Source organism: Anopheles merus, chromosome 2R (genome assembly GCF_017562075.2).
Source record: "Anopheles merus strain MAF chromosome 2R, AmerM5.1, whole genome shotgun sequence".
NCBI lineage: Eukaryota > Metazoa > Arthropoda > Insecta > Diptera > Culicidae > Anopheles > Anopheles merus.
This window is the reverse complement of record NC_054082.1, coordinates 16,850,967-16,869,435: the sequence shown is the minus strand read 5'-3', so window position 1 is coordinate 16,869,435 and position 18,469 is coordinate 16,850,967. Positions and strand designations below refer to the sequence as shown.

Genomic DNA, 18,469 nt, shown 5'->3' with positions numbered 1-18,469 from the left:
ATCCGCGATCACTGTTATGCGAATGCCGGAGGGATTTTACGCACCTTTTTATTGTGTGTGTGTGTTGCGCTGTTGTTGTATGTGTGAGCGTGCGTGAAAAATACTCGCCAGTCATCTTGCGCCAGCTTCCAGCCAGCCAGAGACAGTCTCTAAATATTTCAACAGTTTGTCAACCCTCGACTCGGCCTCAATCGGCTTCGGCTTGTTCCGACGGGCGACGGGCGACATTTTTCAAAACAGAGTCCTACTACCGCTCCGAGACACACACACACACACACACGGACACAGACACACTGAAGGGCGCTGTGGTTTGTCGATTGGATTGGTCGTCATAAAAAATGAAAACATCAAAAAGCTTAAACCATTAGACGCCCGTAAAGTCGGCGCACACTCGGGGGCTGCTCATGAATAATGCACACTGGCGGCACGGCCCTTTCGCTCACATTCCATAGAACCGCCTCGCTCCCTCCACTCCACCATCTCCTGCATCACCATTCCAACGATATGGCGTTCCACGGTGGTCATGGTAGGGAAAGGTACTGGGTTTCCCCCCCATCACGGCCCATCCGTCCCTGCGCGCACTCGTGTCGCTTTCAATGGGCGTTCGTTATTTTATAATATGCTTAACAAAATACCTCCCCGAAAGCACACCCCAACAACACTGCACACACACACACATCTAACTGTGTTAGGGGATTGGTGCGTGTCAGAGGCACCCCTCCCCGTCCCCCTCGAGGGTTGGGCTGGGCTTTCGTGGAAAAATTGCGATAGCGCCTTCCGTCGGGTTTTGGCGACATTGAGTGAACGGGGAGGGGGTGTGCTGCGCGGGCCCTACTTCTGCGATACTCTCGAGCACGTCGTAATCGGAACTTTTGCGCTGTCTCATGGTCACGGTTTGCCGGAGACCATTTATCAATCCGCCACACAGCGCCACACTCAGCTACTTGCCACTGTTAAAAGGCGAGAGCATATTTTCTATAAAAGCATACCAAACCCGGCCCACTTGGATCGCAGTGTGTCTGTGTGTCGGTGTGTGTGTGTGTGTCATTTTCCTTCCCTCTCAGCACTCTCTTGCCCTTTTGCTTTTCCCTACTGCCGTGATACTGAAACCTTGCCAACGGTTTGTAAAAAGCGGGTCGTTTGTTTAACTCCCTCTCCTTCTCGCATTCATGCTCTTCCCTTCGCCTTCGCCTGTCCCTTCGCCTTTTTCCATGCCGTGCGAAATATCAAGGTCGGTCAGCTCCGTCGAGCTTAACCGGTGCTGACCATGAGCAACAGCTTGTTTCCGTCCAGTGTGACGTTGGGGCGTGCTGTAAAGCAATCAAGTGCAAATCATAGGCTTGATCGTTATTAGCCAACCGAAAAGGATCCTGGACAACACACACACACACACACACACACACACACACGACTAGGTGGGAGCTAGTCCAAGGGTGGGTAAGCAAAACAAAGTGAAATAATAACGAACGATGAAAACTACATTTGTACAACTACAAGAGCCACAGCGAAGGAACTCGGCTGGCGGTGGATGGAATATGTTTTTCAACCCGTTGCGTTGGGCATACCGAGAAGAGCCACATTTGGGAGGAAAAAAAGGAATAGCGTACTCTGTTGCTGCGAAAATGGCTACAGTAATGGCTGCGTAGCGTAGCGTATAGTGTGGAGATGATCAATGTTTAACTTTCGTCAAATAAACACGTACTGCTTCAGGTCCACTTAAGTGGGCGAAATGTGTGCTTCTGTCCTTCCATACATTGTATTTAACACATACGAGCCATATGCTGTGTAGCATGTAACGACTGAGGGTCCCCATGGAGGAATTGGTTGCGGGGTTGAGAGTAAGGGAATGCGATTTTACCCCAAATTTACCCCAATGTTTGTGAAGGCTACTTTAAGCTAGCTGGGTTTCATCATGCTTTCGGAGAATTTAGTGAGTTGTTTGGGAGCCTGTTTTTGTGCGAATGCTCACATTTAATGGGTTGAATTATCAAGGGTCAAGGTTACAACTTTGTTTAATATTTGTTCAACAGTAGGGCAATGAACCATTGCAACATTTCAAAGGTTTCCTGGAAAAGTTGAATAGAGCGAAATCGTGTATCCTTGAAATTTCAACTCAATTAAGCTCATCAGATGTTTATATCATAGTGTTTGCCACTCTCATCCACACGGTTATGAACACATGAAACAAGGATTCTTGATGCAGTTGAATGAGAGTAATCTCATATCCTTGCAATCTCAACTCAGGAAGGCGCAAAGGATGTTGTATTATATTATTATTACTATATATCGCAGTTTATGGGCAAAAACTCATAGCCGGTTTAGATATTTTACAGACTTCAGAAGTGCTGTGTAGATGTCTGACGTAGTGGAAAACACTATTCTGGGCTAAGTCTCTTATCACTCTTAAGTGAATTCAATTTCTATGTTTTTAATATGATATTTTTAGTTTCTGAAAGTGTCATAGTGTCCTTCCACACATACGGGGCCAAGTGTCCTTCTGATCATCTTCCAAACGTGGCTAAGAGGGTTTCGTCAGATTTGGACAGTATCCATGTCTCAGAGGCGTACTATGTGTATGTGCTATGTAGTCCCAGTTTCGTCCGTCGCGACAGGTTCTTTGAAGTGAACCGATTTCTCAGGCTGTAGAATGACCGATTGGCAGCCAGTATCCTTGCGCGCAACTCAGCTTCCATGCTGTTGTCATTTCTGACCTTCAACCCGAGATAGGTTAATTCTGGGAGGACTTCAAAAGTGCGTTCACCTATCTGTACGTCACACCTACGTAGGTTTGGATTGGTTCTGGACCATCAGTTTGGTCTTTGCTTCATTTATCTGAAGTCCGAAGTTCTCTGCCGTCTGCTCAATCTCGAGGTATGCTTCTGCTACATAGGAGAGCCGCAGACCAATGATGTAGAAGATGGTTCCCGAAATCTCCACCTTCGTGTTCCGGATGACCCTCTCTAGTGCCAAGATGAATAAGAGACCGGATAGCCTGTCTCCCTGGAGCAGGCCTTTGGTGGTAGCAAAAGGCCCTGAAAAGGCAAGTGACGTTGGTCATAGTTATTCTAACTAGCCTTATCAGTTTGATCGGGAATCGAAAAGAGCTCATAGTGTCATAGTGTTGTGTCTGAATTCTGCCATATTCTCCAAGATCTTCCGCATGGTGAAGATCTGGTCTATGGTTGATTTTCCGTTTCGGAATCCTCTTTGATAGTTTCCGACTATCTCTTCGACGTGAGGGACAAGTCGATCCTGAAGGATCAGGGAAAATATTGTGTAGGCGGTATTCAACAGCGTAATTCCTATAGTTGTGCTAGGTGGCAATAGCATAACGATAGCAATAGCATAAAATGTTCTCCTAAAAGCCAACAGGTGTTGATTTAAACATAAAACTAGGTGCTTTAGAGGCAAAAGTATAGCCATTTCAACCGTAAAACCTTTAACAAGAACATTGACCTATTTCATGGCAAGTTTTGCTCCGTTACAAATGTATCGAACTAATAACACATACACACCACCACGCATAAAGTATGCGCTTCAAATGCTAACCCCAAAGTTGGTTAATTTCCAACAGCTAGCAAAAGCTCCAGCCCTTGTACCTCGTACCAAGCCAGCCAAGCTCAACGCAGTTAGGAGGGGTTATCGGTATACCACATACTTCCCACCCGACCGTTTTTCGCCCCTGCATTTTACCCTTGCTCGCTGCCAACGCTGCAAAAGGGGCGCAAGGGTTGAGCGTAGTTTTAATAGAACGGTCACCACGGCACCACCGTCCACCATAATAATGTCTGATAAACGTCACGCAGCCTTTCGCCACGCCACTCAAACGGGTCCGGTGGGCCAACGGGACCAGTGGGGGGAGGGGGGTGACAACGGTGGTCGGTGTGGAAATAAAACCTTAACATGTAATTGCTTCGAAATTGCGTGATAAGCCATCGTCGCGGGAGGGGGTGAAAAACCCCCGAAATTCCACCCCCCCTTCCCGATCCGGTCGCGAGCTGCGAGACATGCGTGCGCTACACGTCGTCGTCGTCGTCATCGTGGTTGTGGGATGGCGTCGGCACAATGCCCTAGCCCGCTAATGGACGATGACGTTCGTTGGTATGCGCTGAGCGCGAACTGAAGGGCTGAGGACGTCTCACGCAGCACGAACGCACGAACGGGCCCGGTGGTGGCGGGGTCCGCCTGCTCAGCAAAACCGTTTCAGCTCGTTCGCTGAGCGCTGCCCCGGTTTATCGATCCTTTCCGACTGGTTCCTCCAGCCCGGCCCATCCATCCCAACAACCCCCGTCCCCGGATGACATCATGCAGCGCTTCGGCAGCAGTTTAGCGAGCGGAGTTGATTTCTTTGCAGTTTGGAGCTTCGATCGAAAGGCAAGCGAGCCGCCATTGGAGCTGGTTCGATGAAGTGTAAATAGTACTGGCGGCCTCCAGAAAGGACATTCGCACCATCAGCTATTTATCCAACACTCGATCATCATCATCAACTGTCCGCGGGCAGCTTTGTGTGTCCTTCCGCCCCGCCATCACCTCGTTCCATCGCGCTCTTTCCTTACAACCGGTGCTATTATTAGTGGGCCAGGCGGGTGGCAATGCACAGGAAAAAAAAGCGAAAAACGAAGCAAAACATCTTCCAGAGCAGCTCTCCGGTAAAACGGCAAACCAGTCGGCACGGCTCCACGGTACCGGTGGGGCGAGATGACCATTGTCGCTTTCATTATCCAATTTCGCGCTTCGCCGAACCTTACTTGCCGCGCGCCGTATTTGTGTCGGTGGTGAAGCGTGTTCATGAAATTAACCCCGAGTCCGAGCGGAGGACCGGATCCGTTCCGGAGTGGGGGGGGGATCTTTTCACTGCGTCCGTACTCCCACTCCTCCCGCTTGCCGCACAGGTTTTACCAATTATCTTGCAGCAGCCATACGGAACGATGACAGCTACACATTCTGGGGGTCGTTGTTTCTCGACAAAACCCACCTCCCGAAAAAAAAGGATAAGAATCGTTATAACCTTTTGTGTGGATGTGTGTGTGTGTGTGTGTGTCTTGTTGTGAAACTGTTAAAGGCATCAAATTTTACTGTACCGGAGAGTGTAGATTAACTCGCCGGGGTTAACCCACCGTGGTAAATCCAGCACAAACGCACTCCGTTCCCCGCCAGCCCCAAAGGTAAGAGTGAGTACAGTGCGAAACAGTGGATTGAAATAAAATACCCCCAATACCCCACCCCGCATCCCATTATTCCCTTCCAAATGGCATAGAGTGGTGTGGAATTTTATACACTTCCACCATCTTTCAAAGTAATCGTCACTTTAAGGCACGCTGGAGGGCAAAGGCTTTATGTGCTTTTTTTTCTTTTTGGGCACCGGAGCTACCCGATCGCACCCGCTTGATAAATATATAGAGGAAAATAGGAAAATGGCGGCACCTCGAACTGGGTGGTGGGGGTTTTCTACTACGCGCGCTCGCGCCCACATTTAACGGCAATGCTGATGGCAGGGATGGCGCAGTTTTGGGGGTTAGGGCGATTATTTATTCATGGCAAGAAACGGGACCAACGGCTGGCTAAAAGGTGGTTATTAGGGAGAGTGACGTTAGCGGAAGGGGGTGGTTTTATATATTTTTTCCTTTGCCCATTTTCCTCCCTTTCCCCTTTCCCGCACTAAAGGTAAGCTGCCTGCCTGCCACCAAAGCTTTCCCCTGGAACGGCGGAGCTAGAGTCAGAGAGCTTTTGTTCCGTGCTGTTCCGTTCTACCGCTTTTTTCAGCATGGAGGGAGGGATGGGGAGGGTGTTTGAACGCGACAACAGCTCAATAGACTCGCTGGGAGGGCGGACCGACAGCTGGGTGGCAGCAGCCTGGCAGTGAATACATTATTAACGGTTGATTTGCTTTCGGTTTTCGGTGTATCGATACACAAATAGGTGTAACTAAGTGAAAGAAGAAGAAGAAGAAGAAAAAAACACAACCCACCAACCGACCGGAACGAACCCGGTTTGTAATTCTCGCGTTGTTCCGCAGTTTCGGCGTAGCAGTTGTCGCCCGCTCACAGCCCCAAAACACAGACCGACAGAAGTAAGTCAAATTGTTAATCGCGTGGCCCCCATGGGAAGGTAGGGTGTTTAGAACGGGCAGGGGAGGGCCGGGCGTTCGCAAAAGTGGGCAAGGGGAGTCTCTGAGTTTATATTTAGTTTTTCAACGACGCAAACACATCAAAATCCATGTCCTGCGGTGGATTATGAGTCGATCCGGTTCCGAAATCGTCTCCCCCAAAAGCAGTGTCGTTTGAATAGGGGGGAGGCAGTTGGTGGTGGGCATAGAGGACGGGAGGGTGCGGGCCCACACAAAGGGCAAGGGCTTAAAATAGGATTAAATTTCATTTCATGCGCCAAATAACGTGGAAGCTTGTGGATTTTCAACCATCCAGCTCGCCCGAGGACGCACTGCTGACGCAGTGACGCGATGAGGCCGTTGTTTGCCGGCTCCTCCCCGTTGACGGGACGAAATAGAAAACAGATACCAAAAAACATGGAAGGAGCGGGGGGGGGGAGAAGCGGTGGTAGCAACAAAACAAAATCTCAGCGGCAAGACGAGGGAGTAGAGAGAGCGAGGGAGAGCTACGGAGAGAGAAACACGCTCGTGCAAAACTTTTAACGCAGCTGGATCAATATTGCCGGGCCAAGATTATTTCAATTATATCGAGCGAGTTTTGTGTGTGTGGGGGGGGTGGTTTCGTGGCTGTGTTTGTCTGTGGCACACCCTTCCTTTGTATCTCCCCCTCTCTCTCTCTCTCTGCCTCCTTCGTCCGCTCGAGTGAAAGTTGTGAAATGTTGCTGTTTAAAGACACTTTTCTTACATAATCACCGGCACTTGAGCGGACAACCGGTTGGGGGGGGGGGGGGGGGGATGTAGCACTCCTACTGGCCAGCCTCCCACAGCGTTTACGTTGAATAAAAGATCTCGTTTGCAGCAAAACTTTCACCCCGCGGTAGGCGGTTTGGGGGAGGTGAGATCTGCGAGCGGGCGCGGTCAGGCTTCTTATCTGTCCCGCGATCAGATTTGGATGAGCAAAAGGTTGGGGAAAACCAATTCTACCCCACCACCATCACCACCACCACCACCGGGAAGTCAGCCTCGCCGATTGAATCATCAGCACACGCCTTGCTGGTTGGTTGGTGTTTATTGGGGGGAGGAGGAAGTGCAATAACCGCCACCCTTCGCTTATCATTTTTCCATTTCGTTTCACCTTTTTTCCCTTTGTTACTCTTTAATTCGCCGAATTGCGCCTCCCGCCCCCTTCGTTGCCTCTTCGTTGGGTTTTGTTTGCGGAAGCTTTTCATTACTGGCAGATTTTCCGCACACACACAGAGACAACCCTCCCTGCTCAGATTATGTTGTTTTGTGTACGGAGCACGCTTGAGAACAGCCTGATCGGTGACTCAGTGGATTCTTTCCGGTTTTTTTTGTTGTTGCTGCGAGGGACACCACGAGGGATACCGCTACGTGTACAAAGCCGAAGAAGCTATCGGACACCAAACGTGCCTTACTTCCATCTTCTTTCCAGCCCGTCCTTATCGTCCCTATTTCGGACGGTTAAATCTTTCCTCGAAAAAACCGCAGCACAAAACCATCCGAGTGACTTTCTTCGCCGGCGCACAGCAGGACTGCCTCGGTGGACATTTTTCCTAGAGGAGAAGCCACCTGTCCCTTAAGCTGCTGCCTTACCTTGCGTGACCGGCGCGGGACGCAGCTGCCCTCCGAAAGCAAGCGGAGCGAATTTTGTCGACGTTTGCAACGACGTCGCTTCGCTTTACTTGCTTTTCTTTCTGTGCTTGTGAAAGGAATTTTCCACCGATGTTTCTGGTAGTTGCCGTTCGGGACAGGGCTGGGTGGGAAAGCGAGGCAGTAGGGAGAGAAGATCCTTCCGGTGACAGACACACACACACACACACAGGTAGCGTCAGCATTATTAGTATGCCACCGGCCGGGAAAAGCTTTCAACGGGTCACCACTGTGAGCCAACGGCTGGAACGTGCGGGAGCGAAAGAGATACATTTTCAAAGTACATTCATTTCGCTTTCTTCTCTTTGTGCCGTTCTGTGTGTGTGTTTAAAAGTGTATTTGGCGTGTTTCCGTCAGTTATGATGAAATTTTCCACCCCACGCACACGCTTTTCCACCCCGGGCTGGACAAGTTGCTTCCGGGCGCAGGGAAAGCAATGAAAGGAAAGCGCCTACTGCGGTGTTCACCTGCCCGCGCACACGCACCGCACGCAGCAGCGATGGGCAAGCTGTCTGTTCCACTTATATGAAACGTTTCGCCCAAGAAAAAAACCCCCCAACCAAAAGCTAATGCCATGATTTTATCCATCCACCCTGTGTGCCCTGAATTCTTTGTCCCACGGTGTGACAGAGAGGCTGCAGAAATGATATATTTTTAATTTCTAATCCTCTTACAATTCCGAAAATCTCCTCCTCCGCCGGCAAGGTGGCAGGCGCTCCGTCCCATTCTTAGGTGACCTTTTTGTATTGCTCTCTCTTCGTATGTTCTTTCCAAACCCAACCAATGCATGAGTGTCTTTGGGCATTAACAAATTCGAAGGGAAGCTTCTTTGTCGCTTCTCGTGTGCATGATGGCTGTTGCGTGTGGCTTTTTGTTCCCTCCGTCCTCCGTCGGAACGATTGCGGGAAATCAAAAGTCAATTGCGTTGTTGCCTCGTTGATACGGTACGAGAATTAGCACACTCACGTACAACATCCCACACACACACACACACACATAACTAACTCCAAAATGGAGTCACAATAAAAAAAGAAAATCCCCAACTAAACTCCGGAAACGAATCAGAACAAATCTTTCACCCGGCAGTACACCAATGCTTGCACCCGGGGGAGGGGGAGCATCGAAAAGAGATTTGTGCTTTAGTTCTCCTGCCCCTCCCCCCTTTCTAGAGGCTTTGATTTGGTCCCCCGGAAGGGTACCATCGACATTGGCAAAATCCGTATCAGCACCATCAGCATCGTCATCGCCCACCACCGCCTTGGGCAACATCAGCCTGGCATCAGCTGTGCTTTATCTGACACCACCACTCTTTCCCGTTCTCCAGCTCTGTCCTGCTCTCTAATGCTCTCTCTCTCTCCCTCCCTTTCTTTCTCTCGCTCTCGGAAAGCGGTGTATGAAGTGCTGATTTATTGGTCGGTAGGGAAAATAAAATCCAGCTGCGACCTTGCGAACCTGCTCTCGGAACGATCCATCTCACTCGGGGAGGTACGCTGCAAGGCCATCATGTGGGAAATCTTCTGTTCTGTACATATGTGTGTGTATGTGTGTGTGTGCTCCAAAAAGTCACACATTTCACACATTGAACTCCGGGCAGCAGCGGACTCAATTGCTAAATCGATACAATCGTGAGAAATTGGAACACGTGCTAAAGCTGGGCGCTGGAAGCTTGTGTGCATGAAAAACCAGCTTCCACCTAATAACCATAAAAAAACACACACACACACAAAGCCACACATACATACCCGCAAAGTTATCTAAAACCCAATTTGGAGCAGAACGTCTCGTTCTGGTGTGGGTGTGGGCAAATGGCCGGAGAAAAAAAACTTAGAGCACGATTTGATTAGTGGTTGTGTTTTCTTTCTTCCCCCTCCCTGCAATTCATCCCCAACTGCTCCCCTTCCCAAAAGTTCGGCACCACACGGCGATGCTCCAAATACACTCGAGCACTGCCAGGCTAATCGAATCAAAGGTGCCACTGATTTGCCACCGCACGTACCGCACTGGATCGCACGGATGACGCCGCCGGGCTGTGCGTGTTTTTGATTTAAATGTCACTAATGTGACCCCACTCCCAGCGCCCATGCCACACATCCCATTAGGGCTGGATACACATAAGGACTGTGTGTGCGTTCATTGCGTACTTCTGCTTCGGGAAACGGGCCTGCACTGCACACCTGACAGGTAGGCTGCCCCCGGGGTTTGGGGTGATGGTTGTACTTCCTGGAAGCAGCCACTGTGGATACACTTCCGACATCCGATCCGTCACGATCCGTCCGTCATCTTCTGGGATGGGGCGCACGGGGCTCGGTCTAACGGAAAATGTAAGTAAATGGAAGTGGAGGAACAAGAAGAAAACAAACGAAAAAAAAAACAACTGTCACTGTAGTCACACCAAGCACTGCACAGGACGGGAGGTGGGGCTGTTTGGCGGTGCCATACCGGATGAGCATGATATGACTGCTTGAAGGTTGAAGGTTGTGCCGGAGAACCCTGCTAAAAGGGCTGCCCGACCGTGCGTTACCCCGGGAGATGGATGGCACGGTTGGTTTTGGGGTGGGTTGTGCTGGTTGCCGCGTTGCCGTGGGTACCGGTGGGCAGGTGCTGCGACAAAGGGGCCAGCGAGCGAGGTGAACTAGACCGTCGGGTTTGACCGTGTTTATAATGTCATTTTGCAAACGAGAGCCGAAGCTCGCCAACCAGCATCCAGGGAAGGGTAGAGCGGGAGGAACAGGAATGGTAGCACAAAACCGGGCCTTTTGCACCTTTCGCTCGACCGTGAAAGCGTGCGAGGATGCCAAGCTGGCATGCTGCCATGGCAACCGCTTGCCCGTGCGCTGCTGGCTCGCAGTAAAAATGCCTACCCCAGTTGCGTACCTCGTGCACGTGCGCGACTAATATATTCCGGTTCGGTTGGCGTGCGCGCCAGCCCAAAAAAAACGGGAAAGTTCAATGAAAAAGAGCAAAAAAGATACACACACACACACACATAAAGTGAAAAACATAACAACGACGGCAAAGTAAAAAGCAAAACCACGCTGGATGTAGAAAAGTCTATGCATACGCAAGATAGGAGCGGAAGAATGCGCACAGAAAAAAAAGGTGTGCGCCTGTGAGGACAACTCGTCTGTGTTAAGGGAAAGCAGCGAAAGCTTCGCTTACAACACGACACGACTATCCACATCTGATCGTCTTGTATGTGTGTGTGTGTGTGTGTGTGTGTGTGTGTGTGTGTGTATGGTGGCACTTTGCTGCTTATAATTGGATTACGATTCGTCCGCCCTCTTACGGCCATTTGTGGGTCGTGGTGGGTAGGTGCATTTATTCCGTTTTTCTAACCGCTACCCTTACTCCCTCGATGCGGGGGAAAAGGGGGAGAGCAGTTCCATCCGAAAATTTAACCTCACTTTGAAGCGACGGTGAATGAACGAGAGCTTTTAAGTATTTTCACGACCGACGGATCGCAAATCGCCCACCCGTAGACGCTGGCAGCTTGGCAAAGTGGCAAATGGCAGCACCTTTGGCCGGGCGTTCCCCACCACGTGTGTGTGTGCAGTAGCGGAAAACTGGCTACTCTGGTTTGATGATGATGATGATGATGATGTTGATGATGCTTTTAATGGCGCCTAGGCATCTCAGAAACAGCAGCAACTCCGTACGGTATCTAGCGTGCTAGCAGTAAAGGTGGAAGGTCAGAAACACTGACAAACCCGACTGGAGGAGGCAACAATCATTTATTCAACACCGGGTAAAGGATTCCCGTTTTCATTTGTGTGATTATTTTCAAGCGTACGTAAGCCATGCGCCGGCATCTCATAATCACATTTGACGTCCGCACGCCAGTTGTGTGCAGCCAAAGATGTCCTGTGGTTATGGTGGTGCTGTGTTGTGGAGCAGTGCCCATTGGGTGGTTGACGATTTAAGAAGATCAGTACAGTCAGTACTAACGCCCATTATGGAATTATTAAATTCCTTGCACTGATTCCTTCCTCATCCAGCGATTAATGCAGACGGAAGCCACAGCAAGCGGTTTTACGGACTTGGTGGGTGCTATTGTATCACCTTCAAGCTGTTTCGTGAATCGTAAGTTACCGCTTAACCCTTACCCGTGCAGTCAATTCTACGTATGAAGGAGTTTTCGATCAAACAAAGCGGAACGTTCGTTAGCAGGATCGTTGTGTAACGAACGCTATTCCTGTGACAATTCAAGTTTTCCTTGCAAACTGCTGGCGAGCGAGATTGCAATTAATTCATTTTAAAGGTCAAACCATACTAAGCTTGCTTTGTGTCCGTAATGTAATATCAACACAAATCACTAGAAGTAATAACTCTTTCACTGTTTCACTCTGCTGTAATGGAGTTACATGGAAGATACACGAGCAGAATTGAGTTTTCGCACAACATTTTTGCCTCAAACAGGGCGCTTTGCTTTGTGTCTTTCATTCCCGAGAGAGAGAGAGAGAGAGAGAGAGAGAGAGAGAGAGAGAGAGAGAGAGAGAGAGAGAGAGAGAGAGAGCAGGTTAATAGGTGGTGCAAACATCGAAATCGAAAAATTAAAATTTTGACAGCACACCATCCTTCCGCCACCAACCATTTCGATTCCGTACTCAAACAACATCGACAGTAAGCAATAACGCAACAAAAAAAAACGAGAAACAACCTTACCACACGCAGTGCCATCTGTTGCCTTCTGCAGCTGCTTCATCATCATCAGCATCATCATCCTCATCCCTAACGCAAGCAAATCCAATTTGCTTCATCTCAAAAATATCGGATTGGAAAGTTTTCCCAACTGGCGGAAAGGGAGCTTTTTTCCCATCGTTTGTTTTTTCGTTGCTATTACTTTTCCATCATCTAAACCCCCTCCCACCAAAAGCTGCCAGACTGCCGGTTCTCCAGTCACGGTGACAATTACAAGTCTGTCGCGAGTGTGTGCACAGCGTGTGGGTGTGTGTGGGCATATTTTAGTGTGTCTGTGTGTTTGTACGTGTGCGACTTTCCCCTTCAATTGGGCGAACGGGAGAAGAAAGCAACACATTCTTCCAACTTTCGTACACATGTTGTTGTTTATCTTAGCATATTATGCTGTGTGCGCCCGGTCGCTTTGCGCTTCAACTTCTACATTTGTCCAACCACCCACCATCCCACCCACATTCCAGACGTCGACGACCGGAAAAAAAACCCCTCTCGCGGGAAAACGAAACTCACGTCAAAAGCGGCAAGGCATGGCAGAGAGTTTGGATGGTATGTGCCTTCCTTCCCACGCTCATTATCGCCACTCCTCGAGACGCGCCAAGTCTTGCCGTGTTCGTGTTGGAGCCACAGTCGGTATCGCATTAGACACACACAAACACACACATACATATACATACAGGCACACCTGCTTTTCCCAATAAGAAATAACTCATTTTCATGCATTCGCGCCGAATGCCGCCGGGAGCGATTTGCTGCGCGGTGTGCCATACCAACCGTGCCGTCTCATCGGTTAAAGTGACTTTGGAGGGGGGCGAAAGTTTGGAAGGACTTACCGACCATTAAATGACATCCGGCATCCGGAAGCATTGGGGGGCAAGGTGGCAATGCTGAGCGGGTAAACCCGGGGAGCGTGGAGCGGATTTTGTTTCTTTCATTTCTGCCTTTTGTTGGTCGATTTTTCCAAAGGATGTGCCTTTCGAGGGCAATGTTTGCCATTCCGTTGTGTGTTTCATTTCTACCGGAGACACAGTGACAGTGGCGCGTGTAAGTGGATGTGCCGCGGGTACAGTACGTATGGCATGCGCTCGTCGGGCCTCCCCCCGTGAGCGCCACCACTGTCGCAATTCATTGGTTTCCTTGTTTCGGAGCAGCCAAATGGGTTACGAGCGCGGTGCGAACAAATCGCTGTACACCGGGCGGAGGACCTTCACAGGGGGGGGGGGGGGGGGGGGGGGGGGGTAGAGAGGGGGCTGCGTTGTAGCTGCGCGTGTAAATTGTACCGCCCAATTCGCCCCCCGGGGGTTTGTAACCGACGACGACTGGCCAGCCGGCTGAGGAGCACACACTGGATGAAAACTTCAACCAGTGAGCTCATTAGTCTTGTCACTTGTTTCCACCCTTGTTTCCTTGCCAGTTGTTTGTTTGTTTCTGCGGCAAATTGTCGGAATGTAGTCGACAGGACTAGGGGGGCCGGGCGAATGGGGGGGGGGGTGTACGCCCGGGAGCTTTTGTTCGAGCTCTAACCCTTCACTGTGTGTCGCGAGTTTTTGGGGCGGGATGCAAAGCCGCGTGGAAAACCTTTAGCGATAGACTGATGCTATTGTTTTTGCTTGTGCAGAAATTTATTTGTACCAAACAATAACGATTACAATGCTATCTCGAGCCTATTTTGCCAACAGATGGCGCGGAGGACAGTCTCAGATGACAGTTCCTGTCTTAATAATACGTATAGAGTTTGTTTAGCAACGAACGGGCCTCTACTACTAATACTCTTAGGGATTATCCATAAATTCCTCCTTACGCTCCCAGAGGTAATGAGGGGCCATCTTAAAGTGTTACCATTTATGGGTTTAAAAACAAATCAGTATGCTAAAAAAATATTGTTTGTAATCCAAGCATGTTTTCGAGTACAACATTGTTTCAAAATAATAAGTGTTACGTTCGTTATAATGGTTAATTGGGAAATAGAATTAGAATTTGGGAAAACTTGAATGATGAAAACCATTCACCCAATAAAACAAAAATTGATTTAAATGCAATCCTAAACTACAAAAGAACGAATGAATTTCAGAGCAATAAAGAGCAGTTGGGATAGGGAGAGCGATTCTTGCGATACATTTTGATACACTTTGTTTCGTTATTTATGGATGACACCTTAAAAACCCTAAAATTTGATACTTGCTATTATATAAAGAATTATTACCAGAAACTGTTATAGCCGTTTCAAATTGCAAAACAAAAACTATAACTTGTGCCTATAACTGACAGCACAAGATGAAATCAAATAAAATTCGAACCCGAACAGAAGATCATTTTCAGTCCAAAACTTCTCGAAGGAAAACTTGCATTCCATGCCGCACCTCTATCCCGCACCAAACAAACGACAAATTGGCAGCAAACCCAGCGGCAGGCGCTCGTTTGAGGCTGGATGCCGGCAGCCGGGGAAGCCGGGAAATGAAAGTGACAGCCGTTGCACTTGGTTTCCGCCTCCCAGCTCGGTGGCGTGCCACGTACCAAAGGGACGTAAAAAATTTCGCCATTTCATTCCACCCACCCGCTCACCGGAACCTGTTGACGTACCGCAAGAATGCACTTCCCGTGCGAAAAGGGGAGGGGGGGAGGGGGTTGGTGCGCATCGCAAGGTTGCGCTCCTTTTGCACTTGCGGGGGTGGGGTGGGGTTGAGGGTCGGAAATGGACATAATGCGGAAAGGAAATTTGCAATAGCAATAGTGTGCACCATTTACGAACGAATTCTGCTACACGGTGCGCGGGTCGGTCGGAAGGGAAGGGAACAACCGTGGTGATCCATTTTGATGGGTGGGTTTTGTTTTACAGCTTCACATTTATTGATGGCTTCCGCCTTTACGGCGCATGATGTCATGTGCCGTGCGGCGGCTGCTGCATCGCGCGAGAGAAGTAATAAACCATCTCCACCTCCTTGCCGCTTGATTGCTCGTTGACTTTGAACTGTTTATCCAGTAGCGATTCAGCGCAGCAGGTTAAAAAAACTAGGAGGAGCAGAAGTAACTTGGCTACTGTCGACCTCCAAGAATACACCCTTTGCTCTCGCCCCTTTTTCTCCGTGGAGCGATCGCTTTCATTAGTGGCGCTGCGCAACGAAACGTCAAAACGCGCTGACACTTCAGAACCAGAAGGACCCGCGTGTGCATGCGAGCGCTACGAGAAGAGAGTGCACACACAAACACACACAAACACTCGGAAAACAAGCGACAGCTCACTCTACTGCAATCGTTCAAGTGGCTTTCACACATTGAAAAGTCACCACCGACAAGTTGGACGATTGTGGATCTAGTTGGCATAGTCCTTACTCTCCTCTCGCCTCCCTCAGGGACGGAAGAAGAAAAAAAACGTCCCAAGGATGTGTGCTATGTTGATATGTGCGGTTTTGAAGGTGGCAAGCGTCACCCCCTCGGGGGACTCCTCGAGCGGGACGGACCCATCGAGTCGAGTCCCAACCGACCAGCGTCGCCGCGGTCGCTGCCCAGTAGAGCTTGAGCTTTTGCATCGTTCTTTTTTCTTCTTCTTTGCTGTTGTTGTTGTTGTTTGCGTTTGCTTCCTTTTAAAACCATGTTCGCCGCTCGCTCTCGACACTTGCGGTTGACTCCTACCGGCTGACAGCTCTCGCTCTTTGCTGGCGGGTGTAGTGGCACCGGTCCGCCGTTCACACACGTTTACGAAAAAAGTACGGCACGCGAGGTGAGCTTCCCCTATGCTGCTGCCGCCATCACACCACGTCACCTCCGGCAATGAATTGGTTCGCTAAGCCCGAACAAGGATTACGCGGATGAACGGACAGCTATGGCGTGTCCTTTCGACACACTCACACACACCCACACACGCGACGCCTGGATGCTTCAAAAGTGCAGCTAGAAGTGCTTTTCCGTTTGTTATGCTTCGTTGTTTTCTTTCTTTCTGCTTTTTTATGCCATTCATTTTCGCTCCCCCTTTCCACCAGAAGCTGCCCTCCCAGCTAGGCGCTGCATGTCCCGGGTGCTGCTTACCTCATTGCCGCCGGGCACTCAGTAGTGGTGGCCATGGGATGGGCTCAGTAAGGCTGAGATGGGCGCAAGCATCGTGCTGTTTTTTTTTTGGTTTTTTTTTTCGTTTGCCACCCGACCTCTTAGCGTCACACCCTGGTGACTGGTGGTGTCACTGGTGAAGGTCGGCTGGGGAATTGCTGGGTGCGGCGGGTTTGGGAAACGGGGAGACAGAACAAACACGTCTGCTGAACCGCAGCACTCGCTCGCTTAGCTTGCCGGCTGGTGTAGTAGGCAGAAAGCGAGCGCAAGAAAAGTGCCATGCAGCCTTCAAACAAATCATACCAAAACCCAGCCCCAGCTCATTACTACAAGTGTCATCCTGTCGAGTTATAGTGCTTTTACGTGTTCAAGACAAGTTCACCGTAATTATTCCGCTTCCCTTCACGCTCCCGGCTCGGGTCGGCAGCAGCGGATGATGATGATTTGCATGCGTGTGTGTGTGTTTGTGTAAGGTTTTTTCCCCCCTCTTCGGCTTTCACCTCATCCTGATTCTGGCGCTCGCTCATTTTAAATTCTTTTTGCCAATTCGTGCAGGCCTAAACTGCTTGCCTAGGTGGTACGGAACGTTCGGGCGGCAGAAATCGATTAACTCCTGCCACTGGCTGGAACTGTTTCCGGGAAAATGTTACATCCAGAGAAATAGAGAGAGAGAGAGAGAGGGAGAGAGAGAGAGAACAAAAAGCAGACAAATTCTAGAAAGATATTCCTTCCGAGAAATGTATGCTACAAAGATTATTTAAATTGCACACGCGGCACAGGGAGCTGGCCAACTCATCGGAGGGTTTTTTGGACCCGGGGAAAGGCTGCCGGCTGCAGGCTCTAATCAGTTTAACTTTCAATCGAATGATATGCTTTCCAGCGTTGAAGCTTACGGGTCCGGGGCTTCTAAACTGTTGCTGTGCGTTTGCTTGGTGTACTGCCTTCGAATCAAACGCCTCCTTAATCCTGTGGTCCAATCGCTGGACCTTTCGCTCGAAACAAAAAAAAGACCCCGTGGCCACGGTTCTGTGCCTGGCTTATTAAAGGGGTTTACAAGTTGTACTCTGTTTTTCCAGCTTCGTCGAATTTCCTTTTCCCCAAAACACACAGTGAGTCAATAAACGTACTGCAGGCCGCCGCTAAGCTTTGCATTCTGCCAAAACCGCACACACACACACACACACTAACACGAGACCAACCGAGCCCGAGCTCTGTTGTGGAGGGAGTTCTACGGGCTTCCACGAATCGATAAATTTGATTCGATTCGAAATGCTTCCCCGAAACCGGGAAAACGAAATCCACCCCAAGAGAGTGTGGGCGCCGGCTGGTACGAGATTATCGCGGCTCTCCAGTTCTCCGGTCGGTTTGGTTCTGGGCTCCCCCCCCCCCCCCCAGCCCTCACACTCGCGCAGGTTCCGGGCGCGCTGTTTGTGGGCGAAGTCGCCGTCGTCGCATGGCAGTTTTATTGATCGTCGTTTTTCGGGCCTGTCGAAAAAGTTTCGGCACCACTCCGGAAGCCCCAAAATGTCCCACCTTCCTCCGTTAGTGCCCTTGCCCTTGGGTGTGTTTGTGTGGGTCGGTGGCGTAGGTGGATGATGGCTGTCGGAAGCTGATTCTATTAGCACCCCGAGGGGTGCTGCTGTATTGGGTTAATGTTGGGTTTGGCCAACAGTGTGTGGCCGATGCACCCGCGACGAGCCCAGCCGTCCGAGAGCTGGATGAAGTTGATGTTCCAAACCAGATGCAAACTTTGTTAGCCCGGCTTCGGGTTTCGGGGTAAGGCAGAGCCAAATTCCGCATTCCCTCGGATGAATAATTATATCACGAGCCAAACCATATTTTCGCGCCACCCCTCCCCCCTTTACAGGCCTGAGGAGCCCAGGGTCCGAGCGTTTGGCCGGGGGCGGGCAGGTAGAGGCAGATTCGCACAGCAATGATTCGTAGAAATCCTTCGTTAAT

At 50.0% G+C, this 18,469-nt stretch overlaps 1 protein-coding gene across 7 annotated transcripts in view; it reads left to right on the top strand.

Annotated features, from left to right (window-relative positions):
- The window catches only part of LOC121599830 (1-phosphatidylinositol 4,5-bisphosphate phosphodiesterase epsilon-1-like), a 55,689-nt gene that overhangs the window by 13,067 nt on the left and 24,153 nt on the right, over positions 1-18,469 (top strand). The window lies entirely within an intron of this gene.